Source organism: Mesoplodon mirus (assembly GCF_964341445.2).
Source record: "Mesoplodon mirus genome assembly, chromosome: 1".
NCBI classification, from domain to species: domain Eukaryota; kingdom Metazoa; phylum Chordata; class Mammalia; order Artiodactyla; family Ziphiidae; genus Mesoplodon; species Mesoplodon mirus.
Window position 1 is genome coordinate 64,278,673 of NC_138976.1, and position 13,871 is coordinate 64,292,543.

Sequence of the window (13,871 nt, forward strand, 5' to 3'; positions counted from 1 at the left end):
GTTGTGGAGCACAGGCTCTGGACGCGCAGGCTCAGCAGCCATGGCTCTGTGGCCCAGCCGCCCCGCGGCATGTGGGATCCTCCCGGACCGGGGCACAAACCTGTGTCCCCTGCATCGGCAGGCGGACTCTCAACCGCTGCGCCACCAGGGAAGCCCAAAAAACATTTTTTTAAACCAGTGCAATATACCACACTGCCTTGTCACTCTAGAAAGTCTTGGGTCCTCTGGGTGAGAACAAGCAGAAGAGAATGGAGCAGAAATGATACAGGTTTACTTCGAAAGGAGATGCTCCTGAGTGGAATCATCCCAGTTCTGGGTAATTTTATGGAAGAAGTAACGTAGGCAAAATGCCTTTTTGACTTCTGATGTATTACCATTTAAGATGGGCATGTACAATTTGCTTTGCTAAATGAGACCAGAACAGTAGTATCTTTTTAACCAACCCTTTGTTTTAATCTCATTTATAGACTTGCAACAAACCAAGGTATTAAATCCTTTAAGCTGGGCTCTTTTCCTATGGTTCAATAGAATAAATGCCATTTTACCTTTAACACCCTTAGAATACTTTAAGTAACTAGTTATGGAATCATTCTCCTATTCTTCTTCTACCAGCTAGCATTTCATGCACTTACTTCCTTTGCATCTGAGAATGACCAGATTTGGAAATAGACAAATGGAAGAGCTTTGCTATTCAAAGAGGAGGAATCCTCTGGAATTTCTAAGCAATAAGAGAATACTCTCCAAATGGGATGACTGGAGATGACTCTATGGCAAGAACAAAAAAGTTATATAGACAAATCATTCATTCTTGCATTCATGTATTCGTTCCATGTCAACTGAACACTGATTAGGTATGAAACATTTTGCTAGGCTCTAAGGATGATATGGTGAAGTGGGCCCTGCTCTTGAGTAGTTTATAGTCTAAGTGGGAAGAGAAACATTGCATATATAGCTAAATATATAAACTAAATGTGTAATTTCAAAGTAGGATGAATACTGTGAAGCAAAAGTACAGTTGAGAATGTATCTCAGTGGGTTTATCCTAACTTGTGGGAATCATGGAGTAATGTCCATGGCTGTGCCATTCACTGAAACACTGAACTGTGAAAGATGGCCAGGCCTGAGCAAATATCATGGTTCCATTCTGGGTAATCTAGGTTTGAGACAGGCATATGGGGAAGTCAAATAAACACTCAGATGGAGAAGTCTGCATTGAAGATAACAGCTTAGGAATCCTTAACCAATAAATGATAAGCTAGAGGTGAGAATGAACTGACTTAGGGATAGAGTTGAAAAGAAGGCCTATCACTGAGCCTTGAGGAATTCCATTTAAAGATTAGGGAGAGATTAGTTGGCAAAGAATATAAAAGAGTGGTCTGAGGACAGAGGCAGAGCAACTTTGCAGCTAATAAAGGTGAAGATTCTGGGTCCTTCTCTTGCTTGGGAGGAGCCCTAGCAATGGGTTTACATGGTCATATATTTTTGTAAAATTTTCACAAGAAAGATATCTTTGTTTTTCTTTTCTAAAAGCAGAGCCCCAAGTTGTATGAGCTTCAGGTCTCACACTTCTGCCCCTAACTAAGAGGAAGGAGCAAAACCAAGAGAGAGTGATTGCCTGGAATTACAAGGCGAGGGGAACAGTTCAGGAACAGAGAGTGCAACAGTTATGAACGCATCTGAAGAGACAGGAATATGAGGAGAGAAACACATCCACTGGATTTAGATAGTGGGAGGTCACTGGTGTCCCTAGCAAGGGCCCGTTCTGTACTATGAAGGGGCAGGAAGCCAGATGCAGTTGGTTGGTTTCAACAAACTTAACTAAGAAGGAGGGGGAAAAGTGTGGTAGCTGGGGAGAGACAGGTTTGGGAAGTAGCCTATTTGTTTCCCCTCTCTCTCTCCCCCCTCCCTCCCCACTTCCCTCCCTCCCTCCCTCCCCTTCTTCTCTCCTTCTATTTCTCTTTTCTCCTTTTTTCTCTCTTTTTCAGAATGGAGAGACCTGAGAGTGCTGATTGAAAGGTTATGCAACATAGAGATGTGCTGAAGAGACAACGGAAAAGATAAGGTAAATGAGTTTTTCCTTTATCTTAATTTTCATTTTCAAAAGACCCAGAGGAAATGAATATCCATAGACTATGAAGAAATCTACTCCATGTTTTTGTTTCCCCGTGGGGAAATCTACACCAATTCATGTGTTTATAAAAGAGCAAGCGTCCTTGGGCTGAAGACACTCTCTTCAGTCTAGGGCACTGAGCTGACTTTACTCAACTCCTAGTCATTTACAGGCAAATGTTCTATTTTGCAGCTTTCTGAAAATATCCATTTAAAAACTTAAACCAGGGGCCTCCCTGGTGGCGCAGTGGTTGAGAGTCCGCCTGCCGATGCAGGGGATACGGGTTCGTGCCCCGGTCTGGGAGGATCCCATATGCTGCGGAGCGGCTGGGCCCGTGAGCCATGGCCGCTGGGCCTGCGTGTCCGGAGCCTGTGCTCCGCAACGGGAGAGGCCACGACAGTGAGAGGCCCGCGTACCGCAAAAAAAAAAAAAAAAAAAAAACCAAAAAAAAAAAAAAAAAAAAAAAAAAAACCAGTTTCCCTCTGAAGTCTTGTATATTTTATAAACTGTGTTTCCCCTTAAATAGTTGGTGAATATTGTATAAATACAAATCGGTTTTTTAAGACAAACCAAATTTACAAGTCTGCTAAAGAAAAACAGACCTTTAATTCAGGATATTAAAATAAATTCTTTAAATATTTTTAATTGGGCTTCTGCGTATCCTTTGATGTATACTTTAATATTAGACTTATGTATTGAAAAAGGGAGCAATTTTCCTCCCCAGAGAACATTCCTGGGACTCAGGGAATTGAGAATATCAGAAAGACAATCTTAAATGGCACAAAATAGAAATGAGTATGTTTTTTCCTGGCACAATGTAATTCTGAACCCTTCCTCCACTTTTTTTTTGTTTGTTTTTTAGTTGGGTCATCTGTCTGAGAATGGACATTGATGCGCTAAAAGTTACTTTTTAGAAAGTTAGATTAGCCCCGCCCCCAAGCATCCTCATTAAAGTGCTTCTCATCGCTTTAATGAGCTACCAGAGAGCAGTCCGCATTAAAAAAAAAAAAAAAAGTCCTCAAAACTAGAAATAGAGGCTACCGGTTCCCGCAGGTTACCACATTCAGCAAATAAAAATACAGGCTGCCCAGGTAAATCCGAATTTCAGATAAACAAAGAATTTTTTAGTGTATATCCTAAACGTTGCATGGGACACACTCGTCCAAATTAATGCTTCTTTTTTATTTGACATTGACATTGAAGGGGGCTTTTCTCCAGCAACCGTGCGGAACCCACTCTCCACATCCCCCGCCGAGCGCCCGCGAAGCTAGTTTAAACCCTGGGGCCTGCCGGCTGGGCCGCGCCCCCTGATTGGCCGAGGCGCGCCAGCTGCCCCGCCGGCCGAAGGCGTCACGCAGCCCTGGCAGCCCGGGCCCAGCCGCCGCACCCGCCTCCGCGGCAGCCCCGGTCGGCGCAAGTGCGGCGCGCGCAGGGGGAGGGGGCGCGGCGGAGCGCGAGGCTGGCGTCGGGCCGCCGGCGGCCGGGCAGGATTAAGTTTCTCGGTCGAGCAGGAGCGTCAGTGCGCGTTCCTCCCGAAGCTCCTCGCCGGGACGTTACTTCAGGACAGAAGAGAGCGAGCGTGGGCGAGGAGAGGCGAGGCGAGGCTCCCAGTGTCCCCGGCGACCCCAGCTCCCCAGCCCTCCTTTCCTTTCGCGTTCCCGCCGGCGGCGGCCGCCGCGAGCAGGGTAAGCGGCGCCGGGGCCCGGGCCAGGAGGCCGGAACGCGCCCTCGTGCCCTGCGCGCGCACCGGCCGGGAAGGTGCGCGGCCGCCCGGGGCTCGGCGCGCGGGGTGGGCCGCCCACCCCGCGCGGCCCGGCGCTACCGGGAAGCAGCTGTTCCTCCGGCTGTTGAAAACGATGGGGTCTGGAAGTTTCCTTTGCGACTCGCCGGGTCCCCAAGCGGTCGTTCCGGTTCTTTCAGCCACTTCTCCCCTCCTTTTGCTCTTGTTGATCCTAAGAGGTTGAAAAGTTTCGTGTTTTTGTTCGCCAGGAGCGGCATAGTAAGGGTGCTGAGGAGGCGGACCCCGGGCCTGGCACGGGGGCCGGGTGCAGTGGGGCGCGGGCGCCTGTTGCTGTCTGCTGCGGTGGCGGCGCCCCGGGTCGGACGCCCACTCTATCGTTACGCGGGGGTGGGGAGACGCGCCCCCAGATTGGCGTCTCTCGCCTCGGCTGCGGGACACCCAGAGCGCGCGGCTCACTGGTATCCGCCCCCACTTTTCACCCCTCTCCCTGGCGCCAGTGCCCTTTCGTCAGCTGTCCGCGTTGGTGGGAGTGTTTTGCTCCCGCCTCTCCCTTTATCCCCCCACCCCGTGGCGATGGGGTGCCTTTGTCTGCAGTTTCGCAGCCCCGGGATGCCGGATGTTTGTAGGGAAGCGCTGTTCCGAAGTGTGTGTGTGTGTGTCTGTGTGTGTCTGTGTGTGTGTGTGTGTGTGTGTGTTTCAGCGGTGGTGATGGTGTAAATTCTTGCTGCGTTCTTTTGCAGAGGCACAAAGGCTGAGCTATTCTTTGCCGATCGCGTGGAAATTCATGCTGGGACTGCGGAGAGGGGGAGGGGCCGCTGCTGCTCTGTGTCCAGGGGCGAGTAGGGGGCGGTGGGAAGTCTCCGTCCATCTCAGCGGCTGGGGCTGCGGAGGTTGCTCTGCTGGGGCGGAACCCGGGTTTGGACGCTGCGGGCCTTGGGCCGAGTGGGTGCGGGTGGCGGCTAGTGCTTCAGAGGTGTCATCAGATAAGAGGACCTTGACTTCACCAGCCTAGAAGGAAGACTCTCCAAGTTCTTTTGGTGTCGAGAGGGGAATAATCTGAAAAGTGGCCAGACTCTTGTCATCCAGCCTTGTTGGACAGCTGTGGCGTAAACATCCCATTTGTGTTTCCGTAGGCATTCCTCATTTAGGTTGCCTTTTACAGAATAAGTAACACCTAATCTGAAACATTTATGAAGTGATGGAGTGGGTTTCAGGGTTACTTGTTGCATTTGGGTATAGGGAACTACAATGAACTTTTTTGTAGGAGTCGCATCATCTAAATTTGTAAAATATATGCTTTAGCCCCGGTAGAATTTAGGTAAATGACTGCATTTAAAACCCAACAAAACTTGAAGTTTCTTGGCTTGAATTCTAATGCAGTGCACCTGTGCCTTTGCCTGAGGGAGGAGCTGAGAGGGTTTAGAGGGTGGTGGGAATAATCTTGTCTGGGTTGCCCAGATTTCCTGCTTGCTGATGGGCTAGTTTACAAATGGGCCAGGTTTATCTAGACTGGACTCTATCCCCCACTGCCCCCTCACTCCCCCCTCCCATCTCAGAGTTCACAGTAGGGTTCTTAAAAGCAGAGGCCTGTAACCTTAAGGGCCAAGGGCCAAATCTGTCTGCTGCAGCCTGTTTTTTTTCTCTACGGTTTAAGAGCTAGGGATGGTTTGTACATTTTTTAATGGTTGAAAAACAAAATCAAAAGAATAATATTGCATGACATGTGAAAAATATATGAAGATCAAATGTCAGTGCACATAGTTTTATTGGTGCACAGCCACTCATTCTTATTGTCTGTGATTCTTTCTTGTTGTTTGTGGCTGCTTTCGCAGCAGCAGTGGCAGATTTGAGTAGTTGCATAGTTGGGACAGAGATGGAGAGCCTTCAAAGTCTGAAAAATTTACTGTCTTACTCTACAGAAGTAGTTGCCAAATCAAGACTAGGCTTCAAAAGTATTGCTTACATACTCCCTCTTGTAATGAGTGTATTGTTTAATTTCATTGCCTTTTAGGCCCTGTTTCTGGTGTTCTGTGAATTGGCAGACTGTTCCCCAGTAGGCAGACAAATTAATGTGTTGGATTTCTCATTTCCATATTTCACTCTCAAAAAGTTTTCTTAACCTTTGGTATCTTTTTTTTTTTTGAAGAATCTAGGCTGAAGTGGGGTTTGTGATTAGCAGGAATTATATATTTAGCTATTTTAAGTTCAATATATAGCTGTATCTCTGGGTGCTCTGCAGTGAGTTCTGGTGACTTCTAGCTGTTACCTGAGCAGCTTTGAGAATTATAGTTCTGCTTATTTAGGTAGAGAGAGGCAGGGGTTAGGGGTTGTCATAAGTTCCTTTCCACAGGCAAGTTGTCACTTAGGCAGAGCTAGTTTGGGGAGCCCCTTGACCCTTCACCACTCGTCTTGCCTATGCCATTTGCAAAAACAGACAAAAACATTGATGAAGTTTGTCTCAACACATTACTACTAGATTGCTCAGATGCGTACCATAACTCTTACATGTGTTCCCTCCCTTTCCTTGGCTCCTTTCAGTATTTCTTTTCCCCTCTCTTGTTTCTGGTTTCCTTTCTCCATTTAACACACTCCTTCATTTCATCGCGTGAGCCCCCTGACTGTTGTTGCTAGGGGAGAGATGTATGTCAGTTTCTATTGTACTCCAAATTCCTATCATATATACAATGCCCTGTTTGGCGGCTGAAGTCCTATTTGCATCTCAGATACTTTTTTTTTTGGTATATCTTTATTGGAGTATAATTGCTTTACAATGTTGTGTTAGTTTCTGCTGTATAAAAAAGTAAATCAGCTATACGTATACATATATCCCCATATCCCCTCTTGAGCCTCCCTCCCACTCTCCCTATCCCACCCCTCTAGTTCATCACAAAGCATCGAGAGGATCTCCCTGTGCTTTGCAGCTGCTTCCCACTAGCCATCCATTTTATTTTTGGGAGTGTGTATGTATGTCAGTGCTGCTCTCTCACTTCATCCCAGCTTCCCCTTCCCCTGCTGTGTCCTCAGGTCCTTTCTTTACATCGGCGTCTTTATTGCTGCCCTGCTACTAGGCTCATCAGTACTGTTTTTTTTTAAGATTCCATATATGTGCGTTAGCATACGATATTTGTTTTTCTCTTTCTGACTTACTTCACTCTGTATGACAGACTCTAGGTCCAACTTCACTCTGTATGACAGACTCTAGGTCCATCCACCTAATCACAAATAACTCAATTTCATTCCTTTTTATGGCTGAGTAACATTCCATTGGATATATGTGCCACCTCTTCATCCATTCATCTGTCGATGGACATTTAGGTTGCTTCCATGTCCTGGCTATTGTAAATAGTGTTGCAGTGAACACTGGGGTATGTGTATCTTTTTGAATTATGGTTTTCTCCGGGTATATGCCCAGTAGTGGGATTGTTGGGTTGTATGGTAGTTCTCTTTTTAGTTTTTTAAGGAACCTCCGTACTGTTCTCCATAGTGGCTGTATCAGTTTACATTCCCACCAGCAGGGCAAGAGGGTTCCCTTTTCTCCACACCCTCTCCAGCATTTATTGTGTGTAGATTTTTTGATGATGGCCATTCTGACTGGTGTGAGGTGATACCTCATTGTAGTTTTGATTTGCATTTCTCTCATGATTAGTGACGTTGAACATCCTTTCATGTGTTTGTTGGCAATCTGTATATCTTCTTTGGAGAAATGTCTATTTAGGTCTTCTGCCCATTTTTGGATTGGGTTGTTTGTTTTTTTGTTATTGAGCTGCATGAGCTGCTTGTTAATTTTGGAGATTAATCCTTTGTCGGTTGCTTCACTTGCAAATATTTTCTCCCATTCTGAGGGTTGTCTTTTGGTCTTGTTTATGGTTTCCTTTGCTGTGGAACAGCTTTTAAGTTTCATTAGGTCCCAATTGTTTATTTTTGTTTTTATTTCCATTTCTCTAGGAGGTGTGTCAAAAAGGATCTTGCTATGATTTATGTCACAGAGTGTTCTGCCTATGTTTTCCTCTAAGAGTTTTATAGTGTCTGGCCTTACATTTAGATCTTTAATCCATTTTGAGTTTATTTTTGTGTATGGTGTTAAGAAATGTTCTAATTTCATTTTTTTACATGTAGCTGTGCAGTTTTCCCAGCAGCACTTATTGAAGAGGCTGTCTTTTCTCCATTGTGTATTCTTGCCTCTTTTGTCAAAGATAAGGTGACCATACGTGTGTAGGTTTATCTCTGGGCTTTCTGTCCCGTTCCATTGATCTATATTTCTGTTTTTGTGCCTGTACCGTACTGTGTTGATTATTACGGTAGCTTTGTAGTATAGTCTGAAGTCAGGGACCCTGATTCCTTCAGCTCTGTTTTTCTTTCTCAAGATTGCTTTGGCTATCAGGGTCTTATGTGTTTCCATACAAATTGTAAAGTTTTTTGTTCTAGTTCTGTGAAAAATGCCATTGGTAATTTGATAGGGATTGCACTGAATCTGTAGATTGCTTTGGGTAATATAGTCATTTTCACAATGTTGATTCTTCCAATCCAAGAACATGGTATATCTTTCCATCTGTTTGTATTGTCTTTGATTTCTTTCATCAGTGTCTTACAGTTTTCTGCATATAGGTCTTTTGCCTCCTTAGGTAGGTTTATTCCTCAGTATTTTATTCTTTTTGTTGCAATGGTAAATGGGAGTGTTTCCTTAATTTCTCTTTCAGATTTTTCATCATTAGTTTATAGGAGTGCAAGAGATTTCTGTGCATTAATTTTGTATCCTGCTACTTTGCAAATTCATAGATTAGCTGTAGTAGTATTCTGGTGGCATCTTTAGGATTTTCTGTGTGTAGTTCAGATATCTTTTTTTTTTTTTTTTTTTTAATTTTTATTTTTTATTTTTTTGCAGTACGCGGGCCTCTCACTGTTGTGGCCTCTCCCGTTGCGGAGCACAGGCTCCGGATGCGCAGGCTCAGTGGCCATGGCTCACGGGCCCAGCCGCTCCGCGGCATGTGGGATCTTCCTGGATCGGGGCATGAACCTGTGTCCCCTGCATCGGCAGGCGGACTCTCAACCACTGCGCCACCAGGGAAGCCCCAGATATCTTTTAAATGCATATATATGGTGAGGGAGTAGAGGCTCTCCCCAGAGTTTACTGTATCTGTGCAAGGCGTGGTGCTTGGAGACATTCAGGGAAATCCTTGAAATGTAATTTTGCATTGATCAGGCGTTCAGCCTTTAGCTGATGAAGTGGAGAGGCTCTGCTTTACAAACAAAGAAATGGACCCATTGTCTAGGGTTCAGATTAAGGGATTTAGAAGCTGGCAAGTAACAGTTGCCTGGAAGATACTGTCGTGAGTTAAGAGCAGATTATTTTCTCCAGATTACATCTCAAGTCTGACATAATAGATTTGATTCAGGTTGAGTTGCAGGTTGGCTCCCTTTTGTATATTTATAATATGCACAAAGTAACTGTGCTTTTCACAAAATATCTTCGGGTAGAATTGACATATTGGGTTGGAAATGTCCCTATATATGCTAGAGCAAATGACACATCTATCAGCAAAAGCTTCTCTGATTCAGAGTAAAGAAGCAAACAACTTCCTGTGGAATTCAGGACTGCTTGATGGTGCATGTGAATGATGATATATCACCAATTGTATTTCCCAAACAGTTATATGTGCTCTTAAAATACGTTTGGCCTAAAGTAGGAATTCATTTGATATTGTTACATTGTTACATACATTATCAACCCCATATTTATAACAAGAAAGGTATTATTTTTTCTTGTAAATTAGTTTCCTGCTTAAAAGAGCATCACTATAAATACAGTTGGAAATGATGTTTAGTATGGTAAAGTTAATGTACTATAATTAAATAATTATAGTGGGGTTCCACATGGGTGAATAAGAATAAGGAGATGAACTATTTCTAGATAGAGAAAACTGATACCATTGCCTTCCTGTGAAACACTTCCCAAGAAGATCTGAGATAGTTACTCATTGAGTAGATGGTAATAGATGGATTAGGAGGTATGTTGAATGAATTGGGTTAGGCACTCGGGAGAACACAGTATAAATACTGTTGGAAGCTTACTGTCTTTGTTGGAAAAATAGACACACACAGGAAAGAATAAAAAGTTTTACATGTAGTAAAAGTTACAGTGATTAAAGAAGTTAGACATCAACATTGGGTTGCTTGCTGGCAACTTGTAGATGGATTAGGGCCCACCCCAGTGACCTCATTTAACCTTAATTACCTCTTTAAAGACCCTCTCTCCAAATATAGTCATATTCTGAGGTACTGGGGGTTAGGACTTCAAAATATGACTTTGGGGAGGAAACAATTCATAAATTCTTACAGAGAATGTAAGGCTCGCACAGACTGTAGGTTGTAAACTGGTGAGACCTTGAAGAATTGGACTGGCTTAGGATAAGGGAGGGAGGTCCTGTAGGAGGCTATTGTGGTGGTATAACTAAGCTGTATTGTGGTAATTTGATGTTTGGAAAGAAAGGGAAACTACTATGTGAGGAAAAAGGTATTTTATCTTTGGCCTGAGGCCACTTGTTTTCTTTCTTCTGGTTCACTGGAAAATTGGCCCTTCCTTTTTGTAGACAGAGCATTAGTTTTCTTTTCAAGGATTTCATAAAAGCCTCAATTTTCTTAAAATATTTCTTCTATCTCTCACAAAATGAGTAAAACATTAAATTCGCAAAGATGAAATATTAGCGTTGTAAACATCTCACGATGGTTTTGGAGTGTGATTAAAACAGTAAAATTTATAATTTAAATTATATTGACCTAAAAACTGTGTGTATATTGTATGCATTTTTTATGGGCAGATATTTGGCGTAGTCTTTTTTCCCCAGAAATATCTTCCCCTTTTTGGAAAAATATCATTTAAAAAGTAATTTATATCCTATATCATAAAGTAACAAAAAACTTTTTGAAGCGTTGAAATTATATTTGTTAGAGAAGTGTTAAAGCAATTCTTCCAAATTTGGACAGCTGAGTTTAAAAAAAAAAAAAGGTAAAACAAGGCTTAAATTCTGGCTTTTTTTCTTCTTGCCTGTGGTGGTTAAATTTGTTTGGTCGAGGGAATTCTTGTCTTTATCCTCCTGTTGGTTTAACTTAGATCTGCAAAATCAACATTCATTGTTATTTTCTTGTAAACCACTCTACCTCCAGATCTAGGGTGCCATAACTAAATGCAGGAGGGGAAAGTGAAAAAGAAAACACTTGTAAGAAAGGAAAAGACAGAAACATCAGCTACTAGACAACAAAAAACCAAAACAAAAACTCAAGGAAAAACCTATTTAGTTTGTGTTGATGATTTAATGTTGATAGTATGAATACCTTTTGGGATACTTTTCATTTACTCTATTGCTTATGTTTTAAAACTATAGTTATAGTAAAATACATAAGGTAATTCTTTCTTTTAGTAACTTTTTTTGATGATAAAAAAGCACATTTAAAAAATATGGACAACATAAACAACTGCAAAGAAGCAGAAAAACTTAGCTGCAATTCTGTCACCTAGGTACTATCCCTCCCCAAAGAAAACACGTATTTTGTGAAACGGGAATGCTTAACTTATTTTGATATACAAATGAACAAGTACAGCCATTGGTCAGTAGTTTTCAGTAACTGCCCTTTCTCTCAGTGAGGATAACATGATTTGAGATTATTAAACATCCATACGTTTGAACTGACATTAATTGCACCTGTTTGAACCAATGTCTCTTGACTCTTTTGAGGAGGTATAATATGCCTAACTACCATATGGCACACAGGACACCAGTGGAGAATGCATTTGTAATTCTTGATCTGGGCTTAAAATTAAATGTTCCATAGACCTATAGTTAAGTTTGCAGTAACTTTACATTATGTATTGATAATTAGGTGGTCCCTAGCGTGCCTTGCTTCAGGGAACGTGCTGAAGAAAATGGTCATGGGAGTCTGTTATCCTGTGCTTATAAGACATCACTACACTAACAAAACTGTGATGACAGAACCATAAATATTAAAGATTATTTTACAGTTTAAAAGGTCTTCTCTGATCTATACAAGGTATGCCCAGCTTCTCTTATATTTTGCTAGGCACCCCTCCCAAACAGGTCGTTTGTCTAAGGCATTACTGGATAAAGTTAAAGAAGGTTTAGACCAGATGTTCCCATTTTCTTCCCCCAGTCTTTCAAGGGTATTTCATTTTAATAAGTCAGGCATGAAACCTGCCTCTGGGCAACATTTATTTCCTGCTGTAGCGCTGGAGGGGCCTCAACTATAGGATTCAGTGGAGTTTTGCCTGACGCCCTCTCCCTCCTTTCTACCACATTCACGGTTTTCCTGGGAGTATTGAGTGTAGTCATCCTGTTCCCTTTGAGAAAAGTACAGCACTGGAATGCCTCTTTATGCTATAAACTTTGCAGAATGTACACCTATACATATATCTATCTATATTAACAGCCCCTGGGCCTGGATTATTGCCCCCTAGGCAGTGCTATTACGTTCAGTTGGGTGCTAAACTCAGGACGTTTAGGCTTCCCCCTTCTCTCAAGGAGGGGAGAGGGCTTGTTTAAGTATTTTAGTGAGGTATAATTTATAGTTCACATATGATAAACTGCACATATTGAAAGTGTACAGTTTGTTGAATTTGGACCCTTGTGAAACCAGCCTCGCAATCAAGACAGCGAACATATCCATCCCCTGCAGATTTTACTCATGCCCCTTTGTAATCCTTTCTTGCTTCTCCTACTTCCCTATCTCCAAGTAACCACTGACCTGCTTTTTCTCACTATAGTTTGCATTCTCTAGAGCTTTAAATAAATGGAATCATACAGTGTGTTCTTTTTGTCTGACTGCTTCACCGTTTATTTTAGGATTCATCCTTGTTGCCTGTCCTCGTGGTTTATTACTGTTTATTAATGAGAACGAGTTCATTTTATGGATATACCATTCAGAGTTTTTAAAATAGTTTTAGAATTCTCCTATACTTCATCCATTGTCTTGTGGTGTACTTGTTCTTGGTTTCAACTATGTTGTGTCAGACTTTTGTATTTGACAGTTTTATTCAGTCTTCTTAAATTCATGCTCCTTTTGGATCAACATAAAAGTTAAGTACCCTTATTTAATGTTACATGAAGTTCAAAAATATGTAAATCATATTTTATTTAAAAAACCTGGCAATTGTAAAATAGGGAGATTTAAATTTTTCAAATTTTTGAAAATATCAGGGGATTAATTTTGTTTAAGTCATGTGAGTGTTGAGGTTTTCCACAAGCTTTTGTATACTACATTGTGAAGTCAGTTTCAATATTGAGCCCAAAACTTTATTTCCAGATTGCTTGCCTAATTCTCCTGACCCACGTGCATATTTTTGGTAGTTCTTATAATTTTTGGTAGATTTATTGGTCACTTCTTGTGACCACTTTATGTGACAGTCCTATAGTGATTTGGATAACAAAGGAGTAATTTGGCACCTGAATTATACAAATAATTGCCATTCATTATATGTTACACCTAAGATCATCAGACATACCAAAAATTGGAGAAAGGATGGTCATTATATTATAAAAACATGTTATTCTTACTGGGGTCATTCAGGTTTTTCAGGCCATTTTTAACATTTATGTGTTTGTCTCTACTTTCTGATCACTTGATTGAAATTAAGTGGCTAAACAATAAAAAAAACACAAACCCCAATGCAGCAACACCATTAAAAGCAGATGTGCTGTCTGGATTATTACAAAAGTAAAAGTTGGTTTATAATCTTAATTTTAACAGTCCTTTGAATACCATAGTAAAATACAGTTAATGCATGTAGTTAAATAGTAGATGTGTTAATTAAGAAGCAAATAGTCACGTTTATTGAAAGAGAATGAGACTTTTGTTTTGTTTTGTTTTGTTTTGCCGTACGCGGGCCTCTCACTGTTGTGGCCTCTCCTGTTGCAGAGCGCAGGCTCCGGACGCACAGGCTCAGCAGCCATGGCTCATGGGCCCAGCCTCTCCGCGGCATGTGGGATCTTCCCGGACCAGGGCATGAACCCG

The 13,871-nt window shown here is 42.3% G+C and overlaps 1 protein-coding gene across 7 annotated transcripts in view; it reads left to right on the plus strand.

The window, feature by feature from the left end:
* Positions 1-3,028: 3,028 nt before the first annotated feature.
* Positions 3,029-13,871, plus strand: part of MPDZ (multiple PDZ domain crumbs cell polarity complex component) — a 156,924-nt gene continuing 146,081 nt past the window's right edge. For 6 of the 7 annotated variants that reach the window (XM_082628525.1, XM_082628527.1, XM_082628530.1 and 3 more), the window contains exon 1: positions 3,029-3,795. The gene's annotated coding sequence lies outside the window, so the exon portion shown is untranslated. The remainder of the gene's footprint in view (positions 3,796-13,871) is intronic. The other variant, XM_082628531.1, reaches the window with a different exon arrangement.